Here is a 22,633-nt window from a genome sequence, read left to right as displayed (position 1 = left end):
GTGTTAGTAGAGTTGCCTGTTGATTAACAAACATTTTGACAGCTCACATAGGTGTCATTTGCTTCTCTGAGCCACACTTCCCAGTAGTAGTCTGTTTTTTGTTGAACATATGGATCTAAATAAAACCTTGCCTAGATTCTGTCCTATAAGGTCAGGCATGATATGATTTCAAGCAAACATGGTTACAATGGAACTCTGGGAGTGAGTTACCCTTTAGTGAAGAGAGGGAATCCAACAGGTAATCTCTTCAGGACATTCAGCTTCGGTAATGAGCATTGAAAGGATACTATTCCAGAAAAGGCTCGTCAGCTGAGGTACAGGACCTCCAGTTTCTGTTGAAAGTGAGTATGACCACCATCTCCTCCTATTTCAGTTTGAGGTCAAAGACCTGAAAGTTTTTTCATAATGTGGGCTGGTATCAAAGACTTAGGGATCACTACCGTATTTCTCTGGATCTAGAGGTGGATCAGAATCTGGGCTGGGCTTTTTAATTGTTTGATTTTTGCTTTGCAGGAATTTCCTTAATTCGGGGATCCTCCAGTAGTGAAGAGTCCTTTGTCTTGCCTAAGGTCTATCTACAGAGCCCAGGAGGCTATAGGTTGTGATAGTGATACCCTTGGAGTTGTAGTACTTGATCAGTTTCTCCTGGGTGGGGTACAGGTGGCACTTGACTTGCTTATTCACTGGTTTATATTTTAGTCCAGGCTTGTTGAAGCTCCTTTCAATGTTGTCTTGGTTAAAGTTGGAGATGCCAAGGACTTTCATCAGTCCCTTGTTTCCCAGTTCTTCCATGACGTCCTAGGCATCTAAGAATGTTAATTTACTGGTGAGGCTATTGACATTATTGACTTTGGTGAATAAGTTCTTCCCAGGCTCAAATCTGTGCCCAGTGAATAAAGTGGATTTCCAGATAATCATGTTTCAGATCCTAGAGGGTCTTCCAACAGGTTTCTTTCAGGAGATTTCTTTCACATGAGGTACACCAGTTTGCTAGCAATGAAGAGATCCTTCTACTTCACAACCTTCTCTGGAATCTTCTCTTGGATGGCTTCTCCATCTCCTTTGTGTTCTGACAGACTTAGTCTGTATGGTGATATCCTCCATCAATGGCTACCTTCATAACTTCTTTAACTTTGTCTAGGGGAAATGCCTAGTTGTCTATACCCACAATGGGCATCTTGGTTTTGGTGATCAGCTCCATAAAAGTAACCATGGGTGGTACAGAAATGGTTCTGAGAAAACAAATAAATGTCTTTTTTACATGCTTGTTGATTTACTCAAGATATCTGGTGATTTAGATGTTTTGGTGTGGTATGAATTTTAGAAAATTGTTTTATGGTTGAGGAATATTATTGGTATTATTGTAATTGCAAAGAATTTGTATTATGAGGGCTGGGGATATAGCTCAGTTTATAGAGTGCTTGCCTCATATGCACAAGGCCTTGGGTTTAATCTCCAGCACAACACCAAAAAAAAAAGAATTTGTATTTGTATTATGACATTTTAAAAATATTGATTCTTCCAATCCATGCATATAGGATATCTTTCAATATTTTTGGTAACATCTTTAATTTCTTTTGTCAGTATTTTCTAAGTTTCATTGTAGGCAACTTTCACCTTCTCCTTAAATTTATTCCCCAATATTTTATTTTATTTTTTGAAGATATTGTAAATGGGATTGCTTTTTTTTGTGGCATTAGTGATTGAACCCAGGGCCTTGTGCATGTAAGGCAAGCACTCTACCAACTGTGAGATTCCTTTTTTGATTTCTTTGTTCACCAAGAATATTGATGTCTCAATTTCTCCCTTCCCTTTAATTTTTCCTTCTCATTACCTGGTTTTAGTATCAGGGTAAGGCTGCCCTTATAGAATGTGTTTAGAAGATTCTTTCTTTCATTTTTTGCAATAACTTATGAAGAAGTAATATTGGTTCTTCTTTAAATGTTTAGTAAACCTCAGTAGTTGAGCTGTATGGTCCTGGGATTTTCTTTGTTTGGAGATTTATATTATTCAGTCAATCTCATTAATTGTTATTGATCTGTTCTGGTTTTCTCTTTCTTCATGGTTCAGTCTTGGTAAGGTTATAATCTGCAGAAATTTGTGCACTTCTTATCAAATTTATGGGCATATAATTGTTCATGATAATTTCCAATGGTCCTTTATGGTTTCAGTTATAATACTTCCCTTTTGATGTCCCTGTATGAAACTTTTTTTAGTCTAGCTAAGAGGGCTTATTATTGATCTTTTCAAAGATGCAAATGGTTGTTTCATAGATTTTTTTGGTACTATTTTGTCTCTATTTCATTTATTTATGCTCTTATTTTTAGTGTTTATCTCCTTATATTAATTTTTTCCTAGTTCTTTAAGATGCAGCAATATGTTGTTAAATTTGAGATTTTTTTTGATGTAAGTCTTGATTTGAACAAACTTCCTTCTTAGTAGTACTTTTGATGTATCCCATAGTATTTGATGTGTTTTGTTTATTTATTTCCTTCAAGAAGTTTTTTGAAATTTTTTCCTTGATCCATTGGTTGTTCAAAAGTATGTTGTATTTCCACACTTTTCAGAGTTTATCTTGTTGATTTCTAGTTTTATTGCATTGTGGTTGGAAAAAACACTTGATATTATTTCAGCTTTTTTTTAAATTAAGACTTGTTTTGTGGTCTACCACATGATCTATCCTAGAGAATATTCTGTGTGCTGATGATAAGAGTAAAATAATGTTGAATGGAATTTTCTGTTGATATATGTTGGTTTCATATAGTGTGCAGTTTAGCTTTTCTAGTTCTTTGCTGTTTTTTTTTTTCTGGATCATCTGTCCATAACTAAAAGTGGTGTATTGAAATGGACAGTTCTGAATATTGGAGTTTGTCTCTCACTTTAGGTCTGTTGACATTGGCTTTGTATACTTGGGTGCTCTGATGTTGGATACTCAGTTTTAATTGTTCTTAATTTATATGCACCCAATTGATGTGTATATATATTTAGAATTATTTCCTCTTGCTGAATTGACCACTTTAGCATGTAATTACTTTCCTTGTAATGAATTTCTCCTTTTTGCATTCCTTTTGCATGTAACATCTTATATTGTCATTTTATTTTCAGTCTCTGCATGTCCTTACATATGGAATGATTTTATTGTAAGCAACATATAGTCAAGTCTTTTGTTTTTACCTATTCAGTCACACAGTATTCTTTTGATAAAATAGTTGATTTATATTCAAGGTTATTATAGATAGGTAAGGTCTATAGGCATTTTGTAACTTGCTTTCTTGTAGTTCCTTTCATTTTTTCTCACTTTAATATAGTCTACTTTGTAGTTAAATGATTTATCTTGAGTGGGGTGTTTATGATTCCTTGTTGATTATTTTTCGTTTGACTTTTCCAGGGTTTTGCTTTGTGATTACCATGAGACTTACAAAAACATTTTTTTTGGTTATAATAAACTACTTTGAAATAGGAACAATTTAATATCATAAAGATCAGAATGGAAAAGAAACATAAAATATACTGATAAGGAAAGTCCACATTTGTACTCCATTCCTCCTCATGTTTTGTATTTTTTTTAAAAAATTATCTTTTTTTTAGTTGTAGTTGGACACAATACCTTTATTCTATTTATTTTTAAGTGGTGCTGAGAATCGAACCCAGGGCCTCACATATGCTAGGCAAGCATTCTACTGCTGAGTCACAACCCCAGCCCATATTTTGTATTTTTGATACCCCATTTTACATATTTGTATATTGCTGTCTCTTAACATATTAATGTAGTTTTTATTAGTTTTAATTGTTCTTTTACTGTTTTACATAATAGTTATGAATGATTTTCTCCTATACTTACAATATTAGAGTATTTTGTGTGTAATTATTCTTACTAGTAAACATTTTACCTCCCCATGTTTTCTTCTTACTCATTAACAGCTCTTTTCATTTGAATAATGTTCTGTAGCAGTTCTTGTAGAATATGAAATAGATTCTCACAGCTTTTGTTTGGGAACGTCTTTATCTCTTCTTCATTTTGAAAGGATAGATTTGTTGGATACAATATTCTTGGCAGATTTTTTTTTCTTTCAGTACTATGAAAATCTCATGCCATTCTCATGCCCTGTAAGTGTTACGCTGAGAATTCTGCTAATGGGCAAATTGGGGCATCTTAATGTGTTATTTGTTTCTCTTCTCTTGCAACCATGACAATATTCTGTTTGAATTTTACCTCTGAGAGCTGTATTATGAGATATCTTGTGGTACATTTGGTTAAGTTAAATCTGCCTGGTGACTTTCGATATTCCTGTACTTGGAGGATGTGCATATCCTTATAGAGGTTTTGAAAGTTTTTTGTTATTTCTTTGAATAAACATTCTACTCTATTGACATTCTCATGTACCACTTTAACCCTAATAATCCAAATATCTTTTTAAAAACTGTTTAAAAGTTGCAGTTTGTACTTTATTCATTCTTTTTTTTTCTTCTCCATTTGTGTGATTTCAAGTAGTCTGGCTTCCAGCTCACTAATTCTTTCTTCTTTTGATTTCTTTTTCTATTTATGCCTTCTGTTGCATTTTTAATTTTACTGAGTGTGTTTTTTAGCACAAGAGTTTCTGTTGGATAATTTAAATTGTTTCCATCTCTTTGTTAATTCTTTTAGAGTGTTGAATCACTTCTCTGGTGTTTGAAACTCATTGAGTTATCATAAAATTGCAGTTGTAAAACCTGAGAATTCTTCCATACTGATTACTATCTGGTCAATCTATGTCACCTCATTTTGGCTGTTAGATGAAGCCATGCTTTCCTGAAATCTCCTAAGGTTTGCTGGTATTGGACATCATCTAGACACTGAAGGAATAAATATTTATTTATTCTAGTCTTCTAATCTGGCTTTGTAACCATCTTTCCAGAATTTCTATGACATATGCTTATTTTCTCTGAGCCTGTAGTCATTTGAACTATTTCAGCACTGAATGGCTCCCAGGTCTAGTTTCCCATGAGTCTGTAGTTGGTTTGTTATCATTGTTCATTCAGAACTACTAGATTTGTCCCAAATTTTGATTTGGTTGTGTTGTTCAGAATGAACCAGGGGAGTATCTAAAGAGTAGCTTTTCCCACAAGATTTTCACTAGTGTTTGGCTAAGTCCAGATACCTTGTCCATAGTCATTGGCCTGTGATCAGGCACTCCAGAATTCTGCTGGACTCTGGGTAGCATTACTGTGGATGCACAAGCTGTAGATTCCTTTGCTGTGTCTGTGATTACTATGCCACCAAAGTTTGTCACACCCTAGGACCACACTGCTGTGGGCTGCCTACTGCTGATATGGACTCTTGACCCAAGACCACTGCAACCACTCACAGTCGATGCAGGCTAGAAGTTTGATAGAGTGGGATTACTTTACTTTCCTTGGTATTGGGGGCATACCAGAGGCTTTGTGTTTGGAAAGAATTAGGCATGGGGACTACTGGGATCAGCACAGTGTTAGGTTAAGTCCCGAGCTTTCTATCCTTTCCTACCTTAGCAAATGGGGTCTTGCTCCATTCTGTCCTGTCAGAAGTTGAAGTAGTATTGGTAAAGGCAGTCTGTTGGCCACTAAGCTGGTGCTAAGCTGGGTTGTACCCAAGTCTCATAGCATTATGAACCTTCACAGTCTCAGGGAGAGCATGGGTGTCCATAACGTTTACTCCAGTTTCTGGAAATGATGTGGCCAAAAGGTGCACAGGAGTCTGCCTAATGCTGTGGCTGGACTTTTAGATCTGTTTGTGAGGTATGGACTTTGTGTGGAATCTTTGGTTTCAACCATTTTCTTGGTCTTACCATGGTAGGCTTCACCCTGGGTTCTGAGACAAACCCCTATGCTACTGTTTGTGCCTTGTTCCCCAGCAGGTAGTGTACTACTCCCTCCTCTGTCTGAAGCTGGAGGATGTGTGATAGAGGCAGTCAGCCAATTGGCTTCCAGTTTCATTGACTCAATCTGTGAATATTGACTCAGTGGTAGACAAACCTGTCTGGCAGCAGGTTTCAGCATGATAGGTCTGGTATTAAGTTTCAAGTCTGAGGCCTGAATTTGATCCCCTCTTTCCTAACTTGGGGGATACTCTGTCCAAGTTGCATTGCTTCTAGTTGCAGTAAATTTCTTTCTTCCTCCCTTCTCCACTATGTGATTTCTTTTTGTTGTACTAAGAGCAGGCAATGTAGTTTGTTACCTTGTTTCCTTTCCTTTTGTGAGGATAGTTTGGTGTGTATATAACTTTTGGACTTGGTCTGTGTATGGGAAGATGGTAGCCAAATAATCTGTTCAAGGCGCCATCTGGCTTTGCCTACTTATAGAATGGTTTTTCAAAAGTCTCTTACATTTTTCCCTCCATTATTTTCTAGCTTTCAGTGTTTATAAGTTAACTCTTATATCTTTATATTTTCTTTACAGTTCATATAGAACTGGCTAAAATAACAGATTTCTAAGCATCTTTGAATAACATAATTATCTATTTTTCTATCTTGTTATTTTGAATCTGATGTTTATTGCTCATATTAAGATAACTACAAAGTTTTACATTGTTAACCCTATAATTTCAGTTTAAGAATTGTCTTGAAAGAGTTACAAGAGCAGGGTGAGGTGGCACATGCTTGTAATTCCAGTGGCTCCAGAGGCTGAAGTGGGAGGATCCCAAATTATAGACCAGCTTTGGCAACTTTGTGACACCTTGTGTCAAAATAAAAAATAAAAAGGACTGAGGATATATGTAGTTCAGTGGTAAAGCACCCCTGGTTTCAATCCCAAGTACCAAAACAAAAATATTCACAAGAAATTTTTATATTAGGCTTGCAGATTAAACACAACTATGAACCAAGATGTACCTAAACCTATATGAATTCACCAGAAATGTTCACAGGATGTTAAACATGAGCTCAATTGTATTAAAGAGTGCAAGAGGAATCCTTGCAAAGAAGAGGGGAACAATTTTGGGAACTCCACATATTCCTAGGAATCCTGGTTGTATCTTACATTGATAGGTTTGAATTTTTGTTCTGTCAAGGGCTCTCTCCAGAACACAAGAAAAGTTAAGCTTACCTTTCACCAAAGACTTGCTCAGGAAAAAAAAGTCATCCAAAGAGAATTAGCAGGAGTATTCATCCTAAATATGGCCTAAGGGAGGTTTACCTTTATCCTTCATGAAGGAACTTTTTGAAATATCTCAAAGTCAGAAAGGAGACTCTACCAAAAAGATAAAGGTGCCAAATGAGAGAAGACTCATTGGGACAGAAAAAGGCTTTTCATGGAAACAGAGTACAAAGTGCTTATTGTTGTCAATGTACCTGTTCAGTGTCTCTCACCTTCAGAGGGAATAGGTGACTCAACCTAAATAAAACAATCAGAGATTCTCCAGAGAAGAATGATATTTATTTGGTAATAACATTGTAATAGTAATATGTGTATCATAGTAAACTATGGGCATATCCAAAGAGGTTGAGGCAATAGGAAGCTTTTAAAGACAAAAATGAGGAGGGGAACATCAGATAGTTTGAAACAACAATGCTTGATTACAATGACTAATAATAAGGATGGTGTTAATCTGATGTTGAACAGACAATGGCTGGGCATGTGTCTTTGTAAAAGTATTTTTTTTTGTATGAGATTTTAGTGGTAACCTTGTGATTCTGGCAGGGTCTTTTGTGATTGTTACTACCAGGTAATCATGCATAAGGATCCTTCCTTTATAATCATCCAGGTTTATCTACTTTTTGTTGTTAAGGTTGACATAGTGATTCCATTTTAATTCTGTTAATTTTTACATTAGATAGATAGGGTAGGATGGGTCATATGCAACCCCAAATGGTCTGGAGGGTGGGTAGTATGAGTTGGTTTCATTGAAATGATATCAAATGGGTTTTTAATAGGAAGTGGGGTTTGATTATAAGAAAGGGTAAAGGGATATTGCACAGGGTAGATGATATTACAATGTACTGTGGAAGTGGATTTTCCAAATTTTAATCTTGTTTTGATAGTGCTAATAGTATTGCTTAGAAAATTTATAGAGAGCCATAGTGCTCTAAGACAAAATTATTGTCTATCTAAGGATGAACACTCTGTATAAAGCTGGTCTTGTTTGAAATCAAATTATAGATTCTAATATAAACTAACAATTTCGTTTTCCATTGTGTCAACTGAACCTTACATTATGAATTGGTTAATTGTTCTTCCCTGCTGGCTGTGGACGTTAGCTTCTGGGATTTTGGAAGGAACTGAACTCATTTTGGTGATACAGTATGTTTGATGAAGACCTTAAGTCCCATGAGCGAGTCATCCAATTGTTTTAGCATTCAACTGAGGAGAAATTCCTTTTTTGCCTCATGATTTGCATACTGATAAGCCATTGCTCTTGCCAGAGTGCTCAAGTTAGTGAAAGTTAGTGGAAGACCTATTATAATTCTGATACTGTTAGAATTTATAGTAGTGAGAGCTCAGCTCAGGGTCCCTCTCTGAGATGATGAAATATATTCACAGTTGAAACCCTGGCCCTGAAAATTTGATTGTCAATTGGGAAAAGCACATTCAGAGTCAACTTTCTCTGTAATTGGTTAACACTCCTCTTTCTCCATGGAATCAAGTAATGGAAAAATAAATGCAGAGTAAATAGAATTTCATGCTTGTGCAAGTCACTGGAAAAATCATCCCTGAGTCATGCAAGAAGAATGTTCTGTTCAGAGGAAAATTGTCTAGAAGGGAAACATTTTATTCCAGCTTCCCTTCTCTTATTTATACAATTTGAACTTCTGATTTTCAAATGCTGATCATGGAGAGAAGAACTGGGAATGAGGGTATTTTGAAACTATCCTAGGGATCAAGTGAGTTTTAGTTGTATTAAAAGACAGAAGAACATATTAAACCCAAACTATTATCTGAAGTGACTGCTAATTACACTTGTTGGGAAAAATGTTAAAATAGACAAAATTTACCTTATCAACACTGTTGCATATGTGTCTTGGTCATCATCACTTTTTCCTGATCACTCTTCTTGCTACATTATATTACTTTTCCATTGCTCCTGGAGGGTAAGGGTCAGAAGTTCAAACCAGATCTCAGTGGGATAAAACCAAGGTTTCCACAGGGCTGAATTGCTTCCTGGAGGTTCTAGGGGCATTCTACTTCATTGCCTTTTCAGCTTCTAGAGGCCGCCCACATTCCTTGAGCCATGTACCCTTTGGCTTCAAAGCCAGCAATGGCCTGAAAGTCTCTTCACATCACATCATTCTGCCCTATTCTGCCTCCCTCTTCCACTTTTGTTTAAATAGTTTTTTTTAGATGTTGATGAACCTTTATTTTATTCATTTATTTATATGTGGTGCTAAGGATCGAACCCAGTGCCTCACACATGCTAGGCAGGTGCTCTACCACTGAACCACAACCCCAGCCCCCCCTTCCACTTTTAAGGACCCTGATCATTCCATTGAACGTATCTGAATAATCCAATCTAATCTCCCTTAAATTAGGTAATTAGAAATTTAATTCATGTACAGTATTAATTCTCTTTTGCCATAGAGCCTAACCTATTCATGGGTTCTGAGGATTAGGATGTGGATTTTTTTTGGTGGGGGAAGGTTACTGTTCTACCGTAAGTGTCAAGTATTGCAGGCTTTTCATCTATTCCTTAACATTTATCTAGGAATGTTACTTTGTAAGGATCTTAATATATGATGGATAGATAATACCAGACTAGGAGGCAAAAGAGCTGGATTGGAAGACAGCCTCTTTACTTTTGAGCTGTGTGACCTTCTGAAACTCTTTTAACCTCATTTATTCTTAGCTTTGTCATCTATAACCTTTTTATTCCCCTTCTATCAAAGCATATCTTTATTCTTTTTAGCAGGCCTAAGCAAAGAACTAAAGTCAGTCTGGAAAACTAATTCAAGCTAAGATGTGGAGAATTATGGCTTGTCTGACTCTCTTGGCTGTGTTTGTGCTGGGAGTGCCTGTGGGAAGGTATGGTTCAAGATACCCCAGTTGCTTTGCTAATACTGGCCACCTGTAAAGGTGCACAGCTCTATCATTCAAGGCATTGAGTTCAGCACCTTCTCCCAGGGATAGTGAATTGTGAGCAAAACAAGATGACCCTAATGTCTCCCTAGTCCTGGGTCCTTCAGATTGCCTGCTTTATTGAAACTTTCCCACAAATAATCTTTTGATGAAACCTATATAATATACTTGTTAAGCTAGCTCTGAAGTCAGTCAAGCCTCTCCAGGGCTTGGCTACCTACCAGGCCCCAGCTTGTTCTCCCTATTTGTGTCTGTTTGTCTTTTCTTTACCCCTCATCACTCCTGTGTGTCTGGTATCTCTATTACTGACCATGGCAGAGAGAGATGAGAGGATCAAAGCTCTATGGTATTAATAAGTGGCAATGGTTTGGAAGCTGGGGTTGTGGCTTAGTGGTAGAGCACTTGCCTAGCATTTGTGAGGCACTGGGTTTAATCTTTAATACCCCATAAAAATAAGTAAATAAATAAAGCTTTAAAAATATAATAACATTTTATAAAAAGTGGCAATGGTTTTATGTATCACTACTTTCTCCCCCCATATACCCTGACAAGTAGCATTTATATATTTGTAAGATGAATTCATTTAAAAGGAAATCATTTTATTGGGCAATACAAGTAAATGGTATAGGTTGATGCCCACCTCTTAAAGCTGAGCTCTTCCCTGAACATTTAAAAAGATGGTGTCTTTTGGATGACCAGAAGGCCTAGCTTACCTAGGATAATTCCATTTTATGATCATGGACTTGTTTTACACTTAAGGTAAGGTGTACCTTACCTTAATTTAGGTGATGCATTATATAGTTACTATATTTATTTGATACTTATTTGTCAATGCCTTGAGTGTGTTTGTAAAATTTCTTTTCTTCCATGGACTTTTATGAAAGTAGGGGATTTTAGTTACTTTAAAATACATTCTCCTAGAATCACCTGGAATCTGCAAACCATGGCTATGTTAGATATTTCTTTTTATTTTTACAATTTGTTTTTAGTTGTATATGCACACAATATCTTTACTTTGTTATTATTTTTATGTGGTGCTGAGGATCAAACCCAGTGCCTCACGTGTGTGAGACATTGATCTGGCACTGAGCCATGATCTCAGACAATGGGTACCTATTTCTGACTTACTATATTCCATATTTCACATTCTAGCTATCATTATTTCTCCAAGTAAGGTTTGTAGACCATCTGTTATGGACTGAATTTTGTTTGCCCCAAAGTCCATATGTTGAAGCCAAAACTCTCAATGTGACTGTATGGAGATAAGTCCTTTAAAGAGAAATTAAGATTAAATGAAGTAATAAGGATAGGGCCTCAATCCAATAGGACTAGTGTCCTTATAAGGAAAGCGTGAGTTATCAGAAATGTGCAGGAATAGAGAAAAGACCATGTTAGGACAAAGCATTAGGATAGCCATCTGCAAACCAAGAAGCCCTCAAGAAAAACCTTAATTGTCAATACCTCGATCTTGAACTTTTTGTCTTCAGAATTGTGAGAAATTGTAGTAATTTTGTAATAGAAGCCCTAGCAGACTAATGCACCATATGTATAAGAAGCAGTTAGAGATTTTGTTAAAAAATGTAGTTTACTGAATGCAAATCTGGACTTCATCAAAATATCTCTTAATCAAAATATCTTCAGGAAGCTGTATTTTTTAAGGATGAATTCTATGTGTATTAAATTTGAAACCAATGAATGAAAGACTAAGATTTAAAAGGTTTTTTTTCTTGTAGGTGTGCAAGATATCAATCTTTTTTTTTTTTCTGTTCAATGATTTTCAATCAGGGTAGAAAGAATGAATGCCTGTTATCTTTGGAATATCATCAATGAAAATTCTAAAAAAAATCAGGAGGCTGTAGGGGATATGGATATATATACACATATAAATGAATCTAAAAGGGGGTACTGGGGATTACATGCAAGGGCAATTTACCACTGAGGTACATTCCCAGACTGTCTTATGTTTTTAAATTGTGAGACAGTGTTTCCCTAAGTTTCCAAGGCTGACTTTGAACTAGTGATCCCCCTGACTCAGCCTCCCCTAGTCTCTGATGTTATGGGCCCACATCATTGTGCCCAGCCAAGAATATATCATTCTAGGGGAAAGTCAGTATCAAGAGTAACCTAGAATTTATCTTTAAGAAAAGTCATTGGGAAATTTGTTAAAGTGTCATTAAAGCCACTGTTTCTTCATTTTCTTTTTTTTTCTTTTATTTATTTATTTATTTTATTGGTTGTTCAAAACATTCCAAAGCTCTTGACATATCATATTTCATACATTAGATTCAAGTGGGTTATGAACTCCCAATTTTACCCCAAATACAGATTGCAGAATCACATCAGTTACACATCCACATTTTTACATAATGCCCTATTAGTAACTGTTGTATTCTGCTACCTTTCCTATCCTCAACTATCCCCCTCCCCTCCCCTCCCATCTTCTCTCTCTACCCCATCAGCTGTAATTCATTTCTCTCCTTGTTTATTTTCCCATTCCCCTCACAACCTCTTATATGTAATTTTGTATAACAATGAGGGTCTCCCTCCATTACCATGCAATTTCCCTTTTCTCTCCCTTTCCCTCCCACCTCATGTCTCTGTTTAATGTTAATCTTTTCTTCCTGCTCTTCCTCCCTGCTCTGTTCTTAGTTGCTCTTATTATATCAAAGAAGACATTTGGTATTTGTTTTTTAGGGATTGGCTAGCTTCACTAAGCATGATCTGCTCTAGTGCCATCCATTTCCCTGCAAATTCCATAATTTTGTCATTTTTTAGTGCTGCGCAATACTCCATGGTGTATAAATGCCACATTTTTTTTTATCCATTCATCTATTGAAGGGCATCTGGGTTGTTTCCACAGTCTATGTTTCTTCATTTTCTAGGACTATTGAGCTTTTCCCCTTTCATTCAGACACTGAAGTAGCTTTGATTTTTAAGTCTTTGTTTTTACTAAAGAGAGCATACTTGATTCCATATTTGATCTCTTACCTCAAATACCGATGTACTTATTCCTTAGAAATGGAATCTTATCTCAAGGGAGCTAGATTAGGGACAGATAAGTAAGCTAAGAGACATGGATCCCATTGATATCTCAAAACTTTACAGAGTTAAGTACAATCTGCATGTCAGTTCTAATTAAAGTTAGCATGAATCCCTGCAAACCCCATTATTTGTGGAAGTCCAAAGCCTTCTCCTTAATCCCCCAAATCATGTTTCCTCCAAATAATTCATTCACACAAAGTATTTCTAAGAAATAGGGATTTTACTAAAATTTTGTGCAAATTATGGAGAATAATTTACCCAACTGAAGTACAAATGACATTAACATGAACTATAGGCATTTGCATTCTTAAACTATCTATTAACTATGGCAACTATGCATAGTTTTACTAGCCCATCATATTAACCCAGTTTTTTTTCTTGCTAGTTCCTTTCACATTCTCTCATATTTTAAAATTAAAACAGTCATAGCTATGGGATATATATTTTGTATCTGAAGAATGGAATCTCTTTTTCTGTTTCTTGATCATCATGTGAGCCACTTTTCTTTACCACATCCTTCCACCATGATGTTTGGCCTCACCTTGAACCCTGAAGAATGGAGCCTGCTGTCTATGGATTGAGACCTTTGAGACCATGGGCCCTCAAATAAACTTTTCTTTCTCTGCATAAAAAAAGATCAAAATGGGGCTAGGGCTGTGGCTCAGTGGTAGAACGCTTGCCTAGCATGTGTGAGGCCCTGGGTTCGATCCTCAGTACCATATAAAAATAAATAAATAAAATGAAGATTGAATATTCCTAGTCTGGAATCTGAAATACTCCAAAATCGATAATGATTTAAAATCTGAAATTTTCTAAGTGAATTTCTAAGTGAATTTGGAATATTTTGGCTTGGATGCTCAACTGGTAAAGTCTATGCAAATATTCTCAGATGTGAAAAACAGAAATCTGAAATACTTCTGGTCCCAAGCAGTTTAGATAAGGGGTACTCAATGTGTAGCAACATATACATATGAATTGGAAATCTTGGATCCAAAGATCTACTAGTGGTTTGTGTGTCCTTGCTAAAGTCATGCTCCCTCCCTGAGTTTGATTTCTTTACCTGTAAAACAAACCTAGATTAAATAGTTTCTAAAGGCCATTTTATTTCAAACAATATGACATTCTGTGACCTAATGCCACTTGCAAGTAAAACTGGAAGGTGTATCATGCTTTGCTTAAATTAGGTGAGATTACTTTATGATCTGTTTCCTGTGTTTCTGCTATCCTCTCCCTGAAGCTGATAATTTGTTATGAACTATTTACTTATTTACTAGAGATTGTCTAGATATTATATATGTAGGGTCCAGAATTCTTTAAAATGTACTATTGATTTTCTTTATATTCCATTTTATTCCTCAAATTTTAAAGATAATTTTATAATCTTCCTGAAATCAGAAGAGTGAATGGTCTTTAAAATTAACAAGTTATATGGCAACTGTGCCATGGTTATAAGAAGCACTATAAAGATATTGGCATATCTCATATCCTTAACCTTAGCTGTCAATCCCAAACTGTGAAGGCTGTTTCTTACACTGTGTGACATGACCTGAAATATTACCATCTCTTATAGTGGCTGTGCTGGTAAAGAAGGCAGGGCTGAATGCAGAGATCCATTGGTATGATAAATCCTCTGACTAGTCTGCATCACTACAGTGGCCAGTGGGAGGTTATTGGGTGGCTTTAGGAAGTGTAATTAAAATATGTAATTAAAAGATATGTCACTGGATAAGATGTTTTTTGGATCATGGGTTTAGTGGCTAGTATTGGCTAAATTGTTATCCATTTGAAGAAGAGGAGGCTGGAGAGTGACATATAGGATCCTGTTTGAATTTGATTGACAAATACATTAATAAAGGATTTCTCAGCATTAGGGGTAGTGGTGTACACCTGAAATCACTGCGACTCATATGAATGAGGCAGACGTATTGCAAGTTTGAGGCCACCCTGAGCAACTTAGGGAGACCCTGTTGCCACACGCAACTGAATCAGTCAGGGTCACTCCAGGTGAATTGGGCTGGCTATTAAATAATCACACAGACACAGAAAGTACCTTTTTCTTGGGACATTTCAGCGAAGGCTCCTCAGCCCCAGCTCCCACAAGGGAAGCAAGAGAGGCAGAAAAAAGAGAGAGAGGAGCAAGTTCTGAAGCCCTATTTATTGAGGGGAGCCATTCAATAGAACATTCCATCCAAAAAAGGTAAGGGGTAGTATTACAGAGGAACAAGAAGGCAGCCCACTCCCACTGGGTAATGCCCACTCCCAAAGCCTTACTCCGCTGTTGAGCAGAGATGGGGATCTACCTGCTTCCATGTGCAGGGAAGCCAGTCTCCACATCTCCACTGCTTGAAGCTGGGGGTTGCTCCGCTCCTATGTGGTAGCTCCCAACAAGAGCTCCCAAATTTTAAAATGGGATAGGGGTGTAGGTCAGTGGTAAGGGAGCCCCTGGTTCAATCCTCATCACCCACTTTCCACCTCCTCAGGAGAGATGCTGGGGTTTGGGGTTAATGTGTCAAATTCAGTTATCTCTGCTACATTATTGTTGTCTGGCTAATCCTCTTCTTCCAAAAATATGTAAATAAAAATGATAATATCATTAATGTCTATAGTACTTCATATGCATTGTGTCATTTAAGCATCACATCGACCCTCCTTACTATTTTTGTTCAAATTGTATAGAGGAGGAATCTGAGGCTCAGTGAAATTAAATAACTTTCCCAAGTTCATTCAGTTAGTGTCTATTTGAACCCAAATTTAAGCCTTGATTATCCCTCTTCTTCCTGTCCTCTTTTCCTTTATGTACTTTGTTTTGACCATTTCTCCTCTTATACTGAATATCTAGTAATATCTTGTTGAATTTGTGATATAGCTTGTAATGGAGTTAGTAATCAGTTGGCAAAATAGAAACAAACAATAGACTGATTAGTCAATTAAGTAATTATTTATTGCCACTATATGCAGGAACATGAATACAGTGTTACAAAGACAGCAGAATATCCCTCACTCTCATGAAGCACATAATCTAATTACTGGTGCTGTCCACAGTTATAGCTGGTACTTTTAAAATATAACTAAAATTTGGTTTTTCAGTCATGTGCTACTTCAAGCTCTTGGTGGACACATGCAACTAGTGGCCAGCATAATAGACAGCACAGATACAGAGCACTTACATTATCAAACTAAATTGTATTGGAGAAAACACAATTTAAAATAATTCATTGAGTGAAAAAGAGGACATATAAGATGTTTAAAATTATTTAATAGGAGGTCTTGTCTGAGAGACTTTCCTGAATGAAGTAACATTTGAACTGAGCTTTCAATTAGATAACCAGGTAGATAGTCTCAGGTTATGACCCATCCACAGATACTCAACTGTGAAGTAATGTGATTCCCACAGAGAAACTTTAGTGAGGTTGATTTGCTCAATTGGTCCAGGATGTAAGGGATGTAAGAATGGAATGGAGGAAAGTAGAGGGTTCTTTCTCGTCTCTTTCTGTTAAGGTCTGAATGGTAGAACCTGGGGCCATGAATTATTGCACATGAGAACCTTCATGTATTTTGGTGCTTGTTAAAGCAGTTACATATTTTCCTTTATAATATTATGGGGAGATCCCTGCTTATGTGTCAATGTTAAATTTTATAGGATATATGGTATGAAACTATATATCTTATACTTGGTATAAGATATATATTTATATTTATATCTTTATATCATATATTTATAGGATATATGGTATGAAACTATATATCTTATAGTTTCATAAGACATATGGTATGAACAGAGAAAAGTGATTGAGCAGGAGAGACGCTATCTGTACCTGGGTGTATGTGCTATATCAGGATCTATATGCTCCATGAGTCTCACTGGCCTTCACTGGGGAATACAAGGGTATTGAGATACCCACATATCCATAGGCAGGAAGTTAAGTTCAAGTTTACAACCTGGCCAAGTTGCAGCTCTTGTGGCAATTTGATTTATTGGTAAATGAGTTACCATGTTGAATTGATCTCCTTGCCATTCTCTCCCTCTTTACCACCTGGTATTATCATCTGTTAGATATCTATGTTTATTCTCCAGAAGTTCTTTACAATCTCCAAAGATTTATGTATCTGGATTCTGGCCTTGATTCTTTCTTTAACTAGAGCACCCTGGAGAAGGGTGTGGGGAATGGCAGGCATCTCCAGTGTCATTTTCATGAGCTGAGAATATTTTATATTTACTTTTTAGAGAAAGAAAACAAGGTCTCCAAAGATAAATTTAACTTGACTTGCATGCTATCACCACAACTGGTCATGTTAGTTAAAAAAAGAAAACTATCTACTGATCATACACATGGGACAAAAATCTGGTGAATTATATGAGCTTTCAGCCTTAATTTACATTAATATCATGTGGATGTCATGGTATTGGGAATGGGAATGAGTCAGTTCTTTGAACTCTTTCCAGTTTTTGAATCTCCAGAAACAGCAGTGTCAGTCTCTTCACATCTGCCAGCTGTTTGTTTCCTGCTGTGTTTAAATGTTTTTTTTTTTTTTTAATGCATCATGTTGCTACTGTTTTTTTCTTGTGGGGAGGTTGTTTCTGAAGATTATATTCTTTTTAAAAAGTACTGCTTCTTCCCTTTTGATGTAAAATCTGCTTGTAGCTACCTCTCAGATATCTTGACTCACTTGTTATGGCTGGAATCCAAGTCCTGTCCCTCTCAGTTTTTGTTGCATGTTCTGAGCTTTGTCAGAGCCATTCTGTATTTGATTTATCTTCTGCCAAAATGGTGGCGCTATAGTCAATCTGTGTGTCAAGTGCTTCTGAGGCAGTCTTTCCAAACTAGATAATTTAATTTTTCCACTTTAAAAAAGCAAAGAGCAAGTCACCTTCATAACTGGAAATGTACTTTGTGGTACAGTGGATGGGCTAGCTTTATTTTCCTGAATCTTAAGAAGAAGCTTATCTTATTCTTGAGGTTATATTCTCTTGAAAAATCTCCCTGCAACTCTCCTACCCTCTGCTACCACATATATTTTCAGTTACAGACACATACTTCCAACTCTTCAAGTTCTATGAGTCCTTTGTGAACTAGTTTAAGTCTCATTCCCTCCATAGATTCTTCCCTAATTAGAGAGAATGAGTTGTTTTGTTCTTTTCTCCTAGAAGCATCTGTTGTCTGAAACATGCATTTTAATATTCACTTATTATATTAACTTTACTGTCTTCTTCAATGGGAGGGCCCGATTTGTTGAGGGATTAGTGAATTTCTTATAATTCTTCCCCTGGTAGTTGATATATTTATTCATCTATTCAGCAAATATTTGTTGAGTACTTACTACATTTAAGTTTTGTGTAGGCACTGTAGCTACAAAGATGAATAAGACATGGCCTCTGTCTTCAAGGGGTACACAGTCTCATAGAGGAGTTAAAAAGTAAGCATTTAAATGCGACAGTATATTATAGATACTATGATAGAAGTCAAAATAGGGCAAGGAAAAGCACAAAGGAAGGAGTGGTGTTAGTTCTACTTGAAGGAGGAAAGAAATGATTCAAAGTGATGATGATTCAGTGTTACTTAAAAGCTTAGTCCATCCATATTTACTTGGCAGAAAATGGGAAGAATTGTATTCCAAACAGAGCAAAAGAGGAAAAGTAAGAGAGCTTTGCAAAAGTATGAAACATTGGAGAAACTAAGTTGTTTGGCATGACCAGAAAGCTGTTGGGTGGAAGGGGTGGGGTAACTAGTGAGAGAGGACACTGGAAAGGTATTAGGAACCAGATTGTAGAGGGTCTTGTCATGTTAAGGACATCACAGGCAGTAGTTAATCATTGTGAAATTTTTGTATGGAGGAGTTATGTAATCTTTTGTGATTGAAAAAAGATTACTATAATAGATAATATGGAGCCCAATTAAGAGGCTAAAATAATGAGGGTCTTGATCACCTGAGAACCATAACAGTAGGCATTGTGAAGGAACACAGATGCTAGAAGTGTAGGGAGGGAGACTGTGGGAGTTAGTGATTGATTGGATGGGAAAGACCAAAAACAGGAAAGGGGGAGTTATGATGAATCTCGGGTTTCAGATTTGGACCACTTGGTAAATGGTGGTATCACTTGCTGAGGCAGGAAACAGAAGTAATTCCTTTCCCTTCTTGCAGTCCCATGCAGATCGACAGTAGATGCTCATTAAATGCATGAATTTTATTTAATTTTGCTGTTGAGAGAGGAAAAGGTCTTGTCTTTTCTTGTGGCTGCCTTAGTTTGTATAAGATTCTTCTTGCAGTGGTAGGGAAGTTTCATGGCCTCTTTGTTGCTGCTACACTGTGACATCTTTCTGCTGGTATGATCTATCTTTAAATTTCTGTGTCTCTGGTATAGGTCCTGGGCTCATTACTCAGATTGCCTTTTTTTGTTAGTGCTACACAACTCTGATCCTTGTTCATATGTATGATTTAATAATAGTCATTACATTTGAAGAGTGATCTGGAATTTACGAGTCTTGTTCAAATATACTATCTCCTTTGATCCCTATTACTAAACTGGGAAGTAGAGAGTGAAGTAACTTTAATCGCTCCCTTTTCATATGAAGGAATTTAGGCGGTGTTGATTTGACCTGTCAAAGATCACACAGCTAGTAAGTGGCATTACTGTGACTCTGCCTCTCCATCCATTGTACTTTAATTGTGCAGTCTTGATCCTTGCCTTGCTCTGTTAATCAAGTGGTTTTAGATGACTCTTGGCCTTTCTGATTTATCCCCTCTGCCTTTTTCTGACTCTCAGAGCTTATCTGTGCTTGAATTCCACTCTGAACTTCTGCTTCCAGTAACCTATCTTGCTTAGACCTGTATATTACCCTGTATATCTAGCTCTACTTCATCTTTCCCAGTCCAGCATCTTGCCCTGTCTCTGTAATCTTTCTATCCACAGTCCTGACAGCCACAGAAGGACTTGCAGATGGATTTGTGGCACTAGAACTTTTCTTCTCAAGAACACGGGGGACACCCACTTTCAGTCTGTTGTAAAGAAACCTGACCCAAATAAATACTGGCCTTTGGACTGTGTTGCTTAAAAAGTGTTTGATAACAAATTTTCCAACCTATGACTTGCCTCTTTTTCATCATAGATGTCATTTAAGGCCATCAGTGGGCTCCCTTGTATGAGCCTGTCTCTCTGAGCATATGGAGGGCCTAATTCAAATTTTGGGGATGAACATTTTGGACCATTTAACAATCATATGGAACTAGCAGACAGCTTTCAGGATCATATATGTTGTTGGTAGGTGGCTTTCTATCAACACTGAAATAGTTTGATGATTGACCCAGTGGGAGTCAGGGTTGCTTAAGCTTCTTTAGCACTTTAGTGTTTTTTTTTTTTTTTAGTTAAGTAGGAAGTACTTGTGAAACATTTATTGCATACAAGGGAGATTATAAACAGTCTCCTTTCTCTTGATCCTACTGTCTTGTTGAGAAGATATATTTTGCATTTGTTCCAAATTGGCTGAACAGCACACAACACAATTATAAGTCCTTGCTAGGAGTTTGAAGAGAAAGTGATATGGGCCAAATTAATTGAGGCAGCTTCCTAAAAGAGATGACAATTGAACAGAGCCTTAAGGAATAGGTAAGATTTATAACATTGAATGTGTGATTCAGCATTGGTGCTGATATTCTAGGATGGCAGAATGGCATAATAGAAAACCCATATTTAATTCTTTTTTGAAGAGTATTTCTCTTCATCTCACGTGACAAGTTCAGGAGGGAGCCTGTCAAAACAGGTTTTCTTAACAATTGCAGATATTACCACCATAAGTTCTCCAGCTCTACAGATTGGTTCTTTTGCAACATGATTTTAGGTTGTGGTATGAACATAACCCAGGAGATTTCTTTCTCAAATCAGGTTTCAACTGCAGGTGAAAACAGAGTTTGTACTTTTGAGATAATTATTCTAAGAAGGCAGTGCTGCTAAAACACAAGCTGGAATAGAAAAGTTAACTTTGTGTAGCTCTGACATGCAATTTTCTCTCTTCTTCCTTGGCAAAGATGATGCTGTGACTGGGGAGCCTTCTCAGAGTGACAGATCTGTGTGGGCTGAAGCCCCAGTTTGATCATGAGGGGGTGGAAGATGGAAATTTCTTTTTTTTCCCCCCTCTGTGATGGATTCTGAGGCTGGCGGCTATATGCTCTGGAAGCTATTGTTGGGGGCATGATATATACCTTGTTTCTCAGTGGAACTTTATGGAGCAAACAACATCTGAAATGTTTTTGCAAGTGAGCAGGGGATGCAGGATGTGCTAAGCAGAGAAAATAAAAATTTGTTAAATAGAAGAAATTTGTTGGAGGTGTGACCTGCAGAAATGCTGCATCGGATATCAAACTCAATTGCCTCACCCACTATTCCACCTTTTCAAAGGTTTTTCTAGGTGCTAGGGTGGATTGAGGTAAGATATTACATCTCTCAATTTGGGTGGTAATGAGACATTATTAAAAATGGGCAGATATAGTTGGTCCTTGGATAACCTTGAACTTGGCAGCATATATCTGTTAATTTCACACCTTCCTATTTTTTTTTCCTTATCCTCTATTGGTCTTTTCCCTTAGGAAACCTAGAATCCTCCTCTGTTAAGGCTGTATTGGACCCTCAGTGGTGACTTACAGGGAGAGTGGAGTATGCTTGGGATGTAGGAGTGGTGTCAGAACTGTCTAATTTGAAGGCCTCTGTCTCATGACAGGGAAGCAGTCCGAATATAATGTCCTGAGGGCAGAGCAAATTCCTATTCAGCATGAATTGTTGTCTGGGCCCAAGGACAGGAATTGATTGACAGATTCAATCTGGGGTTCTCCTGGGGTGCCCTCCTGTTTTATTGAATAGACAAAATGCAGGCATAAGAAGGGCTAGAAATGGCTGGGGTTGTAGCTCAGTGGTAGAGTGTTTGCCTAGTATGTATAAGGCACTGGGTTTGATTCTCAGCACCACCTATAAATAAACAAACAAGCAAATAAATAAATAAAGGTCCATAAACAACTAAAAAAAATAAAAAAGAAGGGATAGAAAAATAACAAAAGTGGAAATATAGAAAAATGATCTCAAGGATTTTTTTAGGATGAATTCAATGGAGAGAAATTAGTATTTACAGGGTAAAAAAATAATCCCTAATTTTTATGGAACCCTTACTATATTTCAAGCATTTTATATAAAGTTCTCATTTAATATTCATGATAAGCATATAATGCAGGTAGTTTTATTATTCACATTTTATGTATAGGAAAAATGAGATTCAATTTCCTAAAGTCACAGAGCTGATAAATGACTGAAATTTTATTGTTATTATTTTTTAAATTTTTATTTACATATGACAGCAGAATGCATTACAATTCTTATTACACATATAGAACACAATTTTTCATATCTCTGGTTGTATATAAAGTATATTCACACCAGATCGTGTCTTCATATATGTACTTTGAATAATAATGCCCATCACATTCCACCATCATTTCTAACCCCATGCCCCCTCCCTTCCCCTCCCCCCCTGCCCTATCTAGAGCTCATCTATTCCTCCCATACTCCCCCTCCCTAACCCACTAT

General features: G+C 36.7%; 1 pseudogene; it reads right to left on the bottom strand.

Moving 5' to 3' along the window:
* Positions 1-286: 286 nt before the first annotated feature.
* LOC107153038 lies at positions 287-1,213 on the bottom strand (annotated as a pseudogene).
* Between the last annotated feature and the right edge of the window lie 21,420 nt (positions 1,214-22,633).

This window comes from Marmota marmota, unplaced genomic scaffold (genome assembly GCF_001458135.2).
Source record: "Marmota marmota marmota unplaced genomic scaffold, marMar, whole genome shotgun sequence".
In the NCBI taxonomy this organism is placed as follows: Eukaryota; Metazoa; Chordata; class Mammalia; order Rodentia; family Sciuridae; genus Marmota; species Marmota marmota.
This window is presented reverse-complemented; position numbering and strand designations above follow the sequence as displayed.